Consider the following 14106-nt stretch of genomic DNA (forward strand, 5'->3'; position numbering starts at 1 on the left):
GCAGCCTTACCAGGCCATAGTAGAGGACAATGCAGCCACTTTTGATGAGAACTGATAGAATAAGATCAGAAAGGAGAGGAGAACCTCCCCTATCAGTGGATTTGGGGAGTGGCATGCAAGCAGAGGGAGGAGGGAGGGTGGGATTGGGAGGGGAGGAGGGAGGGGCTTATGGGGGGAAGCAGAATGAATAAAGTGTAATTGATGAAAAATTTTTAAAAAAAGGGAAAAAATAATTTAAGAACCTTAAATGACATTCAAAAGTGGAGCAAAACATGGAGTTAGTCAATTGGCATGGAGCACGTCTCGCCCCTGGGGGCAATGGTCTCCTGAACCTACTCAGACCTCGGACACCACCACTGCTAGTTCTAGAACTGATGCAGGATGTTCCAACAAGGGGGTTAAGGCTTCTCATAATATTTCCTATAAGCCCACACCTGTTTGTTTATATCCCCCATTTCTATTCATTATTAGCCAGATAGAGCTAAGTAATTGTGGTAATGATACTTGCTTTTTTGCCCAATGCTGGAATGCTAGTGAATTTACTAGCTGGTTACTCGCATGCCTCGCTGGGTGCCTGTGCCCGTTGATGCCCCTCACGCTATGACTCTCTTCAGACAGAAAAGGGATCTTGGAATTACAGCCGCCATTGTTACTGCCATCTCATTGGCAGCTGTTGGAGCTACCACCGAGGCATTAGCCAGGAGTCATACTGTGCAGACTGCTCAGACCCTGAATAACCTTTTAGCCAATGTAGCTCATGCCTTAGATGTACAAAAAGGAATTAATGCTAAAAGGAGGCTTGATGGTGTTCAATCAGGGGATTGACCTCGTGCAGGAGCAAATTGATACCCTATGGCAAATCGCTCAACTTGGCTGTCAATGAAAGTATGCTGGACTTTGAGTCACTAGCATACAACATGAGAATTTTCCCTGTGCTGCAAATCTGTCTAAACAATGTCTAGCTATATTTTAGGTAATTGGACTGGAGAATTTGATACTACGATGGAGCAGCTGAGAGTGGCCATTGTCACGGTAAATTCTACCAGAGTGGACGCAGGACTAGCCACAGGATTATCATCATGGATTGCTGCAGCCATGAATCATCTGAAGGAATGGGCGGGCATGGGAGCGTTAGCAGGCCTTCTGGTGGTGGTCTCCTTGGTTTGCCTGTGGTATATATGCAAGATTAGAGTCTCACAACAGCGTAATGCAGCCATGACCATTCAGGGCTTTACAGCCATTGAAGCAGGACATTCTCCCCAAGCATGGTTGGATACCATAAAAAGCTAAAATGTTACGCTCAGGATGCGAGGCTAAGCACTGCACTCAGGGTCAGCAGCTTTAGACCTACAGAAGAGTATGTCTGATTGCATGCGGGTTGATGCCCCAGGTCCCGCCTCTGAGAAAAAGGTATCGGACGGGTCTGATGCTCTTTGGGTGGATGACACCTAAATGAACATCAGTACAAAGTCCCAATTTATTTCTAATATCAGAGATCAGACCTCTCTTCTAGCCTGATGCGTCTAAAACAAAAAGGGGGAACTGTAGAGAGCTTCGGAATGCTATGCCTTAAAGATGGAGCTGGTTTCCGCCGTCCACCTTCACGATGGTGAGTGCTCTCTGTCATGAACAACTCCACATTTGGCTAAGGCTGAGGATCTGGCTTGCTTCCATGTATGTGGGCCTATCTGCATTGCCCACGTGGCACGCCTGGGTTGGCTACCCAGAGGCTATTTAAGCTGTGGGCTGGCTTTCCCCGGGGTCAGATGATTGTTCAAGGTTCCTGAATAAACTGCACTGAAAAAGAGAGAGAGAGAGAGAGAGAGAGAGAGAGAGACCTCATCTCAAAAATAAGATGGAAAGTGACTAAGACACCGATGTTGACCTGTCCCCATCTGCACACTCAAACATGTACACGGGTACACACCCCAACACACATGTAGTCATGAAAATGTCTACACACACACTCACACATGCAAAGAAAACAGAACAGATGGACAATCACCTCCTGAAGACAAGACTCTTGTTCACTTCTGTTTGAAATTTCAGCGCCTGGTCCACGGTATGGGCAAGACGATATCACTGGAACCCTGCCTGCCTGAAACAGGGTCCCAGTACATAGCTCAGGCTGGCCCTCCCTCACAGGATCTCCCTCCCTGCCCCTCAGTGCTAGGACCACAGACATGTTCGCCACAATCATCTCCTCTTTCCCACAAGGTTTTACATATTTGTTGCCGAGTCAACCTACGAAGCAGGGTGTGGAAACAAGGAAAATCTGACTTTTAATCAAACGTGTGCAGCTGTCCAAACAGTGGTAATGCTTTCAGACTTCGAGAGATGAGGACCCCGAGAGAACTCAAGAATCAACTCTGCAAACGCGGCCCGGTCCGAGGCTGCTCCTGGGGCCGGGCCTGGTTCTGCCGCCTGAGCCCTCTCCAAGGGCAGCCAGTGTCTGCATCATGGCTTGAATCTCCAGCCCCTTGTAAAAGCTGTTTTAGGGACTGGCATGCCCAAGTCCCTCCCTTCCTGCGGTCCAGCCTTCCTCCCGCCACACAGGCTGGCAACCTCGAGCACCCACGCCTGGAGGAGGTGAGGTCAGAGCCGTCCATGCACTTCCTGGCTCCTCAGAGCGGTCAGGAAGACCTGGGCCCCTTCCCGCTCCTCACTCACAGGCCCGAGGGGAAGCGGGCAGGTGTCAGTCTGGATTAAGGAAACTGTGGACCTCGGCCCCTAGACACCTGCAAGGCACCAGGAAGTTGCACAAAAACTGTAACGACGCTCCTGAAACATTTCCTCCTCAACCGCCACCGACGCAGCCTTACCCTGACAGTACACACCCAGACACGCACCTTAGACCCCTGGTCGGCGGGCGTGTCCCTGCGGGCTCCTGCAGGGTCAGGGACTGAGGGCGGACTCTGGCCACACTGAGTCTGTGTCTCACGTTATTTCCCTCTCACTCGTCACCTGCGTCTCTCCCCCCTTCTGCTCTTTACAGTTTCACTTCTTGTCCCAGGGGTCTTACCACCTGGGTAGAGCAAGTGTGGGGGCAGGGAGGGCCTTCCTGCCACCCCTGTGCCTGCTGCATCTGTGTGTGCCTGGCCTGCCCTGGTGCCGAGCTGCCAGGACACAGCAGGGCCGCTGTCAGGGACTCCGAGGGCTGTGGTCCCTGACAGCCGGAGGGCAGGAGGACCGAGGCCTCTTCCTGCTGTCCCGCCCACTGGCAGTCTGGAGGCCAGGGCAGTTCTGCGTCCTGGCATGGATGAGGACTTACTATCTGCAGTTTATTCTGGGGTGTTTTCACACTCTGGCTTTAGGGGAAAGGGGCACCTGGTTCCATGTCAGCTGAGCCACCATACAGAGCCTCTCCCACCCTGGGCCTGCTGGCCGAGCCCCTCATGGCTAAGCCACCATATAGAGCCTCTCCCACCCTGGGCCTGCTGGCCGAGCCCCTCATGGCCGCTGCTGCTGTCAAGTTCCCGAGGTGTGGCTGGTTGCAGCGGGACAGGGCCACAGCATCCTGAGTGCTGCTTTGTCACACGGCCTGCCTCGCTCTCCTGAACGAACTGAATTCTGTCGATGCTCGTGGCTCTCAGCTGCGTCTCAGCGAACGGAGAGTGACCTCCGCCATGCTGAGGTGTCCGCAGAGCTGTGGCTGTCTGTAGGCGAGGTCTGTGGATGGGCCCCGGCTGCTGAGATGCTGAGCTTTGGGTGGGCTCTGCCGCCCAGCGGAGCCCGCTGATGTGAGGCCTGTTGTCCTCCATCACTGCCCACAGCCTCCCGCCATCAGTGCGCGCACACGCACGCTATCGTTCCGCATCCCACCTGTCCTATCAGAACACAGTAATTGGAGGAGAGCATCAAACCACACAGAACCAGTGGGAGAGAGAGAGTGGCTCGCAGACAGCCCCCCTCGGGGCACAGCAATGAGGCGGTCCGCTCCTCTACAAGCCGAGGCTGACCAAACGCTGCTGCCCCCGGGAGCGGGAGGCCACGGGCGCAGCACGCGGCCCAGCGGCGGGCACGGCGCACACAGCACTGGCGGCTGTTTGGTACGGGAGTCTGAGTCTATGGAAGCCACCCCACGAGAAGATGAACAGGCCAGGAACCAGCCCGGGCGCTCAGACCTCAGCCCATCCTCCAGGCGACCTCCCTTTGTCCTCGATCTGACCCAGGACTCCGTGTTCTCAGGGAACTTGACATTCGCGCTGACGTTTATGATTTACAAGGAACGTTAACCTGTTTATGGTGTGTACCTTCCCTGCCGTTCTTCCGTGTTATCTCTCTCCAGAACGCCTCCCACCTGCCCCCTCCCCTCCTCCCGGATTCTCGAGACTTCCCGGTGATTCACGTGTGCCAGGCTAAGAGTATCTGGCCATATCCCTGGACTCTCACTCTAAATCATGAACGAGGTGGTTGAGAAGCACCCAGAGACCCTCTGTGCTGTCTCCTCTCCCCCTCGGCCTCCTGGAGTGTCGGTGTCTCCTGGGAAGCCCCACGGATGGACAACCCCTCTGTTCTCGTCAGACAGAGCCAAGACCTCAGCTGAGCATCTCACTCCCCGTCTTCACCTGAGCCACACCAGCCTGCAGAGCAGACAGCTCAGAGGCCCCATCAGCCCCTTCCCAGCCACCTTCTCCTTGTCTTTCCTGTCAGCCCCAGAGACCTGCCAAGCCCCTGTGGCTCCCACCCTTCCCACCCTCCTGGCTGAGAGCTGAGTCTCTCAAACAGACCCTGCAGAACACAGCTACCAGGAATGCCCGGAAAACATCAGGAGGTCACGTCCTACCGAAAGCCCCTGCTGGTTCCCACTCACAAGAGCCCAGACTCCTCGACAGTGTCAGAGCTGGGAATCAGGGCCTCCACAGTCTGGAAGAACCCCACCTGAGAGGTGCAGAACAAGACCTGTCCAAATAAAGTCATCCTGTCCGCCTGAAGGGCAGCCACTGGCAGCGCTGGCACACTGTGAGCAGAGCCCGGGCTCAGGAAGATGCACACATTTCCCTGAGGAAGAGGCACACTGGTAGCCAAGCTTTTAAGCACTGGGTCAAGTTCATCTTTAACGTCGGTTTTTACAAGTCACAGCTAAGGCAGCTCTGCCCACTCAAGGTCAGAACTCACTTGGCCAGGTCCTGGCCCACAGCTTCTGTTTCATCTGCCTACAGCCTGAACAATACCCCGTGCACAATTGTCTGGATTCCCATAAGCTCTCCCTCTGGCTGGACACTGATCCGCACTCCTCCTCCGCCCCACAAGCCTGCAGACCGAGCTGGCCCAGAAGGGACAGAACAGGAACAAGTGAGCTTGGGAAGGGCCAGACACAAGGGCTTTTGACTACTGAAAAAATAGGCCCATTGTCCCTGTGGGTGCGGCCAAGCCATAGCAGGGGCTAGGAAACCAGTTTCTCTGTGGCCAGAGCTGAGGATTTAGCCATGAACTGTACAGGTGGAGGCAGGAGGAGGGGAGAAAAGGCTGTGTGCTTTAAGGAGAGCCATCACAGCTGGCCCTGCTCACCCCCCCCCCCCCGTGGTCTTGTTTGATTTGGGTTTATTTCTCCTCAGAGAGCGCTCCATATGGCTGTGTAGGTCTGTGAGGATCTAGCAGAACTGTGAAAAGGTGTGGTTTCCTGGAGGACAGAGGAGCCAGTGCAGCCTCAAGGACCTGCATGGCTCCATTATGAGGCTCTTAGAGGGAGCTGTTCACCACCGCCCCACTTGCCAGGGAAAGACAACAAACCCATCCCCAGCAAAGGGTGAGGCTCTGAAGACTGGGGGCCTGCCCAACCCAGCAAAGTCGGGGGGACACAGAAGGAGCCCCAAGCGGGGATTTTGGGAGAATCTTATCCCAGGCCACCAAGTCAGAAGGCACCGGACACTGATTCCACGTTGCCCCAAAATGTCATATCTGACAGAAAGCCGCTGAGACTGAGAGCTCTCGCTGTGCTGAGGACGGGCCTCCCTCCTGCCTTCCTCACCCTCCCGTCCACCTGCCGAGCATTCCTCCGCCCTCGGGACCCGCCCCGCCTCAGAGGATGACTCTCAGGGCCTTGGAAGACGCTTACGCCCCTGAGGAGTGCTGGACCCATCTCCACTCGCAGCGAGACGGGGCTGAGCGGGAAGGAAGGCAGCCGCTCCCATACCGCTCTCCCCTCCCTGCAGGCCAGCTGCCGCCAGCTTCCGGCCCTTTCTGTCATCCTCCGCTGCCAGGCGTGAACTCCTGGAACACAAAGAGTGCGCGTTTGTTCCCAGCGCTTAGTTCCGGAGGGCAGGGTTCAAAACCAAGCCAGGCGCTGTAGGACAATCCTCTTGGGGGTTGGGAGGTGAGCGCGGTCCTGCCTGGCACAGCCGCTGGGAGCCCCCCCACCCACCCACAGCTCGCTCCAGCTCCGTCAGTGCCGTCTCCCTCCTCCTGATCGCCCGGCCCGACTCAGGGTGCCCTTCCTGAGCTGCGCGAGGGCACAGCTCACCCGCTCTCCTTTCCTGCCTGTCGCCCGTCCGTCTCGGCAGGACAGACCTGAAGGCGAGACCCCGTAGCTCTGGCTAGATGATGGGGCGAAGTCACCTCCTTCACCCCACCTCCACCTGCAACACAAGAATAATTCTCGCCCATCACAAAGGACAGCAAGAGGGTAAAGAAAGCCACGCCAGGTGCCTGGCCTAGGAGGCCCGTCAGCGCCCCTGCGGTCCCGGGCCTCACGCCCTTTGTCACATACGACAGCCTCTCTCTAACCTGCCATGCAGCAAAGACCGCCGTGCTGCCGTCTGTCGTGACTCCGAGTCGGCATTTTCACGAGCGAGTCTGCTAGCATTCCAGGGTGCCCACTGTGCTTATATGGGGAGACCAGCCTTAAGAACTTTTTATGTTCAAATAAAACACATGCTCCCTCCGCTTCCCCACACGGCCCTGATCTGCCCCGGTGCGCACTCATTTCCTTATTGGAGCCTTCTTCAGTCCTACACACCTTATAAATTCGGACAGTGAAGACAGGGCCAGGGACAGCAGAGACAATGACCCTGCCACAGCAGGGTCCCCTCAGCGGGCCACAGCAGGATCCCCTCAGCAGGCCACGCAGGGTCCCCTCAGCAGGCCGCGTGGTCTCTGCGAGGTCTCTGGAGCGCATGGAACACGTTGCTCCTGAAACCTGGGTCTAGCTTGACGACCTGTGTCATTTCAGGGCACATGCTGAGTCCTCCAGATCACAGCTGTTGCCTCACAATCTCCTTTTGAGCAAAGATATTTTCCTACAACGACCTGGTGAGGCCTGAAACAGCCGCCTCCCTGGACCACTTCACCTCTAGCTGGCCCGCCAGGACCCTGCCACCTTCCTAACCCAGCCCCCAGGCTGGCACCTTTGCCTGCTCCCACGATCACAACAGCTCGGCACTCCCTGCTCGCAGTCACTACCTAAGGATTTGCATGAAGCTGCTGGCCTCCCCATTCTCACAGCCCAGACGAGGAGCCCAGCAGCGCTAGCGAGGACCAGCCTGCCACTAACTTCATCTTCACTCAGGCGAGGCAGAGGGTGTTTTCATTTTCCTGGCATCCCCCCCCCGATGAAGCCCCCTTCCAGAATGACTTGGGCCCCCCTCTTTCAGGCTTGACAAACAGCCAGCTTATGCTGCAGTGTACCACAGCCCACAGGGGCCCCTGCCTCCTAACAAACACCCCCACAGGTCAGCCCAGCATCCGAGAATGGCTAGGCTCCTTTTCCTCTTAGGGAAATGCAGGACCCGGTCCTGACCATGGAAGAAGCCACTTTTTACAGCACAGCCACTCTCTATTTGCACAGCCATTCTCAGACCATAAAAGGGATGCAGGGGAGATGCAATAAGGAAGCAGAGAGGGGCGAGTTCCCAGAACAGTCACAAAGAGCTCCTGAGCCAGTTTTTGTGGCCTTGGACAATAGAGGCCCCACCTGTCCCTTTCCATGCCTCTTGGCATCTGACTTCCTTCTCCCACCCCTTTGGCCTCACTTTCATAGACCTAAGGAGTGGAGGAGTCGGCAGAGGATTCACGAGAACTGACTCACTATGTCCACATCACCTGGGCCAGAGCCGGATTAGTGGGAGGCTGCTCTGCAGGATGCCCGACTCAGGAACGGTTAAGGTGGTAGTCCCCAGAAGCCACACTGCTGTCCTGTGGTCTAAGGGCAGAGGCAGGCCCTCCTCCCTCAGGGACTCACGTCCCTCCCTTCTCTCTGGGTGGGGTTACATTCCCCCCTTTGGTAGGTCACTTGTTTACTGAGTTCTGTTCAAGGAAAAAGAAAATGTCAGTTGGACGGATTCCGTAAAGCCCCACACATTCCATCCCATTTTAAAAGGTCTGTCATTTGATGAGCAAGCACAAAACAAATACCAATTTCCGTGCAGGAAATTGATAGCAAGTTTATCAACTATGAGCAACAACCCACAAAGTGCCTTTAGGAGGCACAGAGCTACAGTAAGGAAGAGGCAGGAGCCTGGTCTCGGGGCCGTCTGGGCCCTAAAGGCCAGCATGGCTCTCCTCATCACAAAGCCCTTACCTCAGAACCTGCAGGTGGACCCAACATCCCGATACACACACGTATCCATGAATTTCTTTCTTTCTTTCTACTTTTTTAAACAGTCTCATTAGGTAGCCCTGGCTAGCCTGAAACACTATATAGACCAGGCTGGCCTTGAACTTACAGAGGCCCGCCTGCCTCTGCCTCCCACAGTGTGCCCCAACACCCAGCCTAGATTCGCACGTTTCTGAATCTGAGGCTCCTGTTTCCACATCCACCAAAAGCCAAAGAAAATAAAGATGATGCCAACAGAAAAACAAACATGCAAACTTCAACAGTGAGCCGGGATCTGAGGACGAGGCTGTAGGAGAATTCGGGGGTTGAACAGCAAGGCCAGGACCCTTCAGGACATAAAATGCAGACGAAGGAGCAGACAGCCATGCTGGATGGGCTGTGAATGGTACCCTGAGGAATCTGACCTCAATCTGCAGACCACAGGAGTAGCTGGGACCATGAACAAACAGCATTTTCAAAAATAAGGTTACCTTTGAAAAATTATTAAGCAAGTTTAAGTTTAAATAAGTGGTTCTTAATTTTGGCAAAGAATTAGAATGATCTAGACCGGGTTTTGGGTTCTTTTGTTTTGTTTTGTTTTTGTTTTTGTTTTTTTGCCTGTGTTTTTAAACAATTTTCATTTGTTTGTTTTTTACGACAGTGTTTCCCTGTGTTCCCTGGCTGTCCTGGAGCTCACTCTGTAGACCAGGCTGGCCTCGAGCTCAGGGAGGTCCTCCCGAGTGCTGGGACGAAAGACGTGCTCCGCCAGCTCCTCAGGCAAGAATGACGACTCCCGTCATAAGCCCTGGAGCTCGCAGCAGAGCGGTCCTTCCGACCAGGGCTGGAAGCACAATCCACAGAGCCCAGGTCAAGGCCCAGGCAGCCTTGAGAAACTTGTGCTGTTGATGTTCTCAGTGTCTTCTGAAGCAAGAGGGGAAGGCCTCTGTTATAAGCAAGAGGGGAAGGCCTCTGTTATAAGCAAGAGGGGAAGGCCTCTGTTATAAGCAAGAGGGGAAGGCCTCTGTTATAAGCAAGAGGGGAAGGCCTCTGTTATAAGCAAGAGGGGAAGGCCTCTGTTGTAAACTCACGAACAGGAAAGTGTGTTCATCTCCCACCACCTGACAGTGAAGCAATTCTGTCTGCACTTAAGTTCTTGCTGTGCTCACTTTCCTGAAAGCATTTCTTGAGGTTTCATTTAAAAAAATTCATCAGGAAGCTGGACGGTGGTGGTGCAGCCTTTAATCCCAGCACCCAGGAGGCAGAGGCAGGTGGATCTCTGTGAGCTTGAGGCCAGCCTGGTCTACAGAGTGAGTCCAGGACAGCCAGGGCTACACTGAGAAACCCTGTCTCCAAAACAACAACAAAAAGCAAATCTCCTCAGGGCTGGAGAGGGTTGAAGAGTGAGGGCAACTGGTGCTCTTGCAGCGGGCCTGGGTTCAGGTCCCCGCAGGCGGCTCACGATTGCCTGTAACTCCCCCCCACCTCCGTGGGCGCGCTGCCTCTCACCACCTTGGGTCACATCCACGAACAAACACACAATTTTGGTTTTTTTAATGTTTGAGATGAGTCTTGCTCATAATGTAGCCCTGGCTAGCTGTGAACTCACAGAGATCACCTGTCTCTGCCTCCCCCAGTACTGGGATCACAGGTGTGCGCCACCACGCCCAGCTCCAGCTAAAAAATTTAAGTGAAACACCTTAAATGTTTTCATCACCCCCCCCCCCCCAGAGGATTAGCTCCTGACAGCTGAAGAGACCAAAATCTGCTAAGAGGAAGGACCCTTGTGAGAGCTGGCCCTAAGGCATTCACCAAGCTCCCCCGCTCTGACTGGCGCTGGATGGCAGAGGGAGCTGCAGCGGGGGGCTGGCTCTCAACCCCTCACAAAGGACTAAGGAGAAAACCAGCTCAGTCCTCCGTCAGCACACAGCTCATCTCAGTCCCTCGTCAGCACACAGCTCATCTCAGTCCCCCGTCAGCACACAGCTCACCGCAAGCTGGCGCACACGATGCTGGCTGGGAAAAGTTCCCTGAGAAAGGCAGGTTTGGACTGGGCTCTTGAACAGTAGGAGAGGGAGACTGACACGCCAGAGACGTGGGCAAAGGGAGCCGGGTCCCAGGGATGGCTGTAAAACTAATTTAGAAGTTCTCAAGAAAGCACCCTGAATTTTTCCATTTACCATCTCCACCAGTACATAAGGCTACTTCAGCAGAGAACGGTCTGTAGAAGTGAGGTGATTTGTCAAGGCTGATGGTGAACTTCCGGTTAGAAACTGTGAGTGTCTACCTACCCCCATCATCACCACCACTGCGGAAGAGGACTAAACTCGGGTTAGGAAAAGGGAAGGAGGAGAGATCCCAATGATGTGCTTGGGAAACCGGAAGTTAGGAAAGCTTGCTGAAGGTTGTTAAAGGGCCACGAAAACCAAGCAGAGCCATTGGATGCCAAAGAACCACTGAAGGTTTGGGGTAAAGGAGCTGTCAAATGTGAGCGAAGATCAAAGCTGAAAGCAGGAGTTCTGAGTTCCACAGAGAAGCTGCTGGAGATGACAGAGGAGGGACAGCAGCACTTAGAAGCAGAGGCCGGGCAGGACACCTCTAACCCCAGCACCCAGCAGGCAGCAGCAGGCAGTCTCTGTGAGCTACACAGAGAGGTCTAGCCAGCTGGGAAGAAAGAAAGAAAGAAAGAAAGAAAGAAAGAAAGAAAGGAAGGAAGGAAGGAAGGAAGGAAGGAAGGAAGGAAGGAAGGAAGGAAGGGGGAGGGAGGGAGGGAGGGAGAGGGGAGGAAGGAAAGAAGAGAAGAAAGAAAGGAGAGAAAGAAAGAGGTAGAAAAAGAGAAAGAGAGAGGGAAAGAGAAAGAACGAGAGAAAAAGGAGAGAAAGAAAGAGAGAAAAAGCGAGAGAGAGAAAAGAAAGAAAAGAAGGAAAGAAAGAAAAAGAAAGAGAGAAAGAAAGAGAAAAGAGAAAAGAAAGTGAGAGAGAAAAAAAGAAAGAGAAAGAAAAGGAAAGAAAGAGAGAGAAAGAGAAAAAGAGAGAGAAAAGAGAGAGAGAGAAAAGAGAGAGAGGAAGCATCTGTTAAACTGTGAGCACACAGCCAGGTCACAGTCTCCGCAGACTTCATTCTCACTTCCTCCGCAGGTCGGAGCAGGTGCCATAGGCTTCATCTCTACCGTGATCTCTAAAGCCTTGTTCCTTCAAGTGTGACCCACCAACAGCAGTGATGATTACAAACCTTAGCAGCGCGGGGGTGGGGGGCAGGAGCAGCAAAGAGCAGGACGTGCTGGGGGGGAGGGGGGCGGAGGGGCTTTCGGGCCCCACTGGAAGGGCAGAATCTGTGTTTGAACAGCCACCTTGCGCGGTCCAGCCCGCGTTAAATGTGGACGCAGTCTCCGCAGCGTCCTTCAATTCTAAATGCAGTGTTTCACACTCACTGCAAGTCTGTCTCCACGGGGAGCAGGGCGGGTGTGGCTGACGGGACAACAGCTGTCCGTGTGTACAGTAGTCACCGTATGTATACTTCTCTTAATCCTCGGGGCCTGGCGGATGGGCTCCCTAGGAAACTCCAGTGGGGCGGTGCTGCCATCTTGTGGCCATGACTGGTTGCACACACCCAGCCGAGCCCTCTAGGCGGCTCCGCCCACGTCACAGAGCGCTGCCACACACCAAAATAACCCTTACTTTTTCTTCCGCGCGTGTCTGTTCGTTTCAGGGACCAGAGGACAGCTTCAGGGCCAGCACCCGCCTCTTGCACACGAGTCCCAAGGAGCAAGCTCCGGTGTCTGAAGAGCCACTTCGCTGGCCCTGGAAATGCAGCTTTTATCATTCTGAACAATTCGGTGTCAGAGGGAAAGCCAGGCTCCCCGCCAAGCTCTAACAGTGCCGTGTGAACACAGACTATTTACCAGAAAGATTTCCTTCCTTCTGACAGACTGAATTCACAACGCCCCCACCTTATCAGAAAGGTAAGGGTTGGAAAGCTCTTGCCCAATTTGGCAAATATTTGTAGAGTACTGCTATGGTGCCAGGCCCCAGCGAGCTCAGAGAGTATGAAAATGAGCTGCACAGCCTCCAGCCAGCCAATCTACCCTGCAGCATGTCCTCGGCCGGGCTCTCTGCCCTCTGCCTGGCTCTCTGCCCTCTGCCAGCCCAGCCCTCTGCCCAGGCTCTCTGCCCTCTGCCTGGCTCTCTGCCCTCTGCCAGCCCGGCTCTCTGCCAGCCCTGCCCTCTGCCCAGCTCTCCGCCCTCTGCCCTGGCTCTCTGCCCTCTGCCAGCCAGTTTCTGCTCCCCCATGAGACCCAGCTCAAGCTCTGCCCACTGCAATGGTGTGTGTCTGTAAACCCAGCTCTTATTAGGCTGAGGCAGGGTCCCAGGTTCAAGGCTAGCTTGGACTACAGTGTGAGACCTGTGTCAAAACACAAAAAGAAAGGAAGGAGGGGAAGAAACGGGTAAGTGACGTAGTTATATCTTAACTGAAGTTTGCATTTTAAGTGATTTTGCTGGCTAAAACATAAAAGGTGTGCGTTGTCTTATCTTCACATTCATTTACATATCCATCGATTCAAATGTGGCACAGAATCAAGTTGTTACTTATAATTTCTTCTAAAGCTCCCAGGGCTAAAGATGGATGGTTTGGTGTTTAGGAGTGCTGGCTGCCCTTCCCGGAGACCCAAGTTCAGCTCCCGGCACTCACACCAGTGGCTCACAACTGTTTGCAACTCCAGTCCAGGAGATCCGACGCTCTCTTCTGCTTACAACTTCTGTACAAATATGTGTCTATACACAGACACACACAAAACATACATAATAAAGTAGAAATAATATAAAAGATAATGAAAAAATTAAATATTGAAAAACGAGTAGGGTCTAGAGAATCGGCCTAGCACTTAAGCACTCCAGCTGTTTTTCCAGCGACCCAGATTTGAGTCTCAGCATCCACATGGCGGCTCACAACCAGCTGTAACTCCACTCCCAGGGCCATCTGATGCCCCCTTCTGGCCTCCTCAGGCACTGCATGCTGTGACACAAACGTACAGGCAAAACATTCATGCACATAAACTAAAAAGAAATCCCCAAAAAATTAAATTTAAAAAAAAAAAACAGCTCGATGGTGGTTTAACCCAGCATTCAGGAGGCAGAGGCAGGCAGATCTCTGTGAGCCCCAGGCCAGCCTGGCCTACAGGGCTCCAGAACACAGAGAAACCCTATCTGGAAAACACAAAACACAACTCTCTCTAATCAGCTCCTCCGTCCTCAGCGAACAGCCTTAACTGTTGACACGCTCATATCTCCAGGCTTATGAAATACGCGGCCATGCAGCCTCCAAAAGTAGACTGTCTTTAGATTTTGTTTTGTTTTTCAAGACGGGGTTTCCCGGCGAAAGGCTGTCCTGGAACCAGATCTGTAGCCCAGGCTGGCCTCACGCTCACGGAGATCCACCTGCCTCTGCCTTCCAAGTGCTGGGATCACAGGTGCATGCCAGCACCACCTGGCCGTCTTTAGAACTTCCTAGAGAGAAAGCACGTAGGCAGCGTCAGGCCAGGTCACCGATGTGAAGAGTGTTCACTACCTCACACAAGT

At 53.9% G+C, this 14106-nt stretch overlaps 1 long non-coding RNA gene across 1 annotated transcript; it reads left to right on the forward strand.

Moving 5' to 3' along the window:
- The first annotated feature begins 8810 nt into the window (after nt 1–8810).
- Nucleotides 8811–13602, forward strand: LOC132647091 (uncharacterized). Its single transcript, XR_009585363.1, has 3 exons — nt 8811–9019; nt 12239–12491; nt 13135–13602. It is a non-coding gene; the product is annotated as an uncharacterized LOC132647091 (long non-coding RNA).
- Nucleotides 13603–14106: the final 504 nt, after the last annotated feature.

This window comes from Meriones unguiculatus, chromosome 14, assembly GCF_030254825.1.
Source record: "Meriones unguiculatus strain TT.TT164.6M chromosome 14, Bangor_MerUng_6.1, whole genome shotgun sequence".
In the NCBI taxonomy this organism is placed as follows: Eukaryota; Metazoa; Chordata; class Mammalia; order Rodentia; family Muridae; genus Meriones; species Meriones unguiculatus.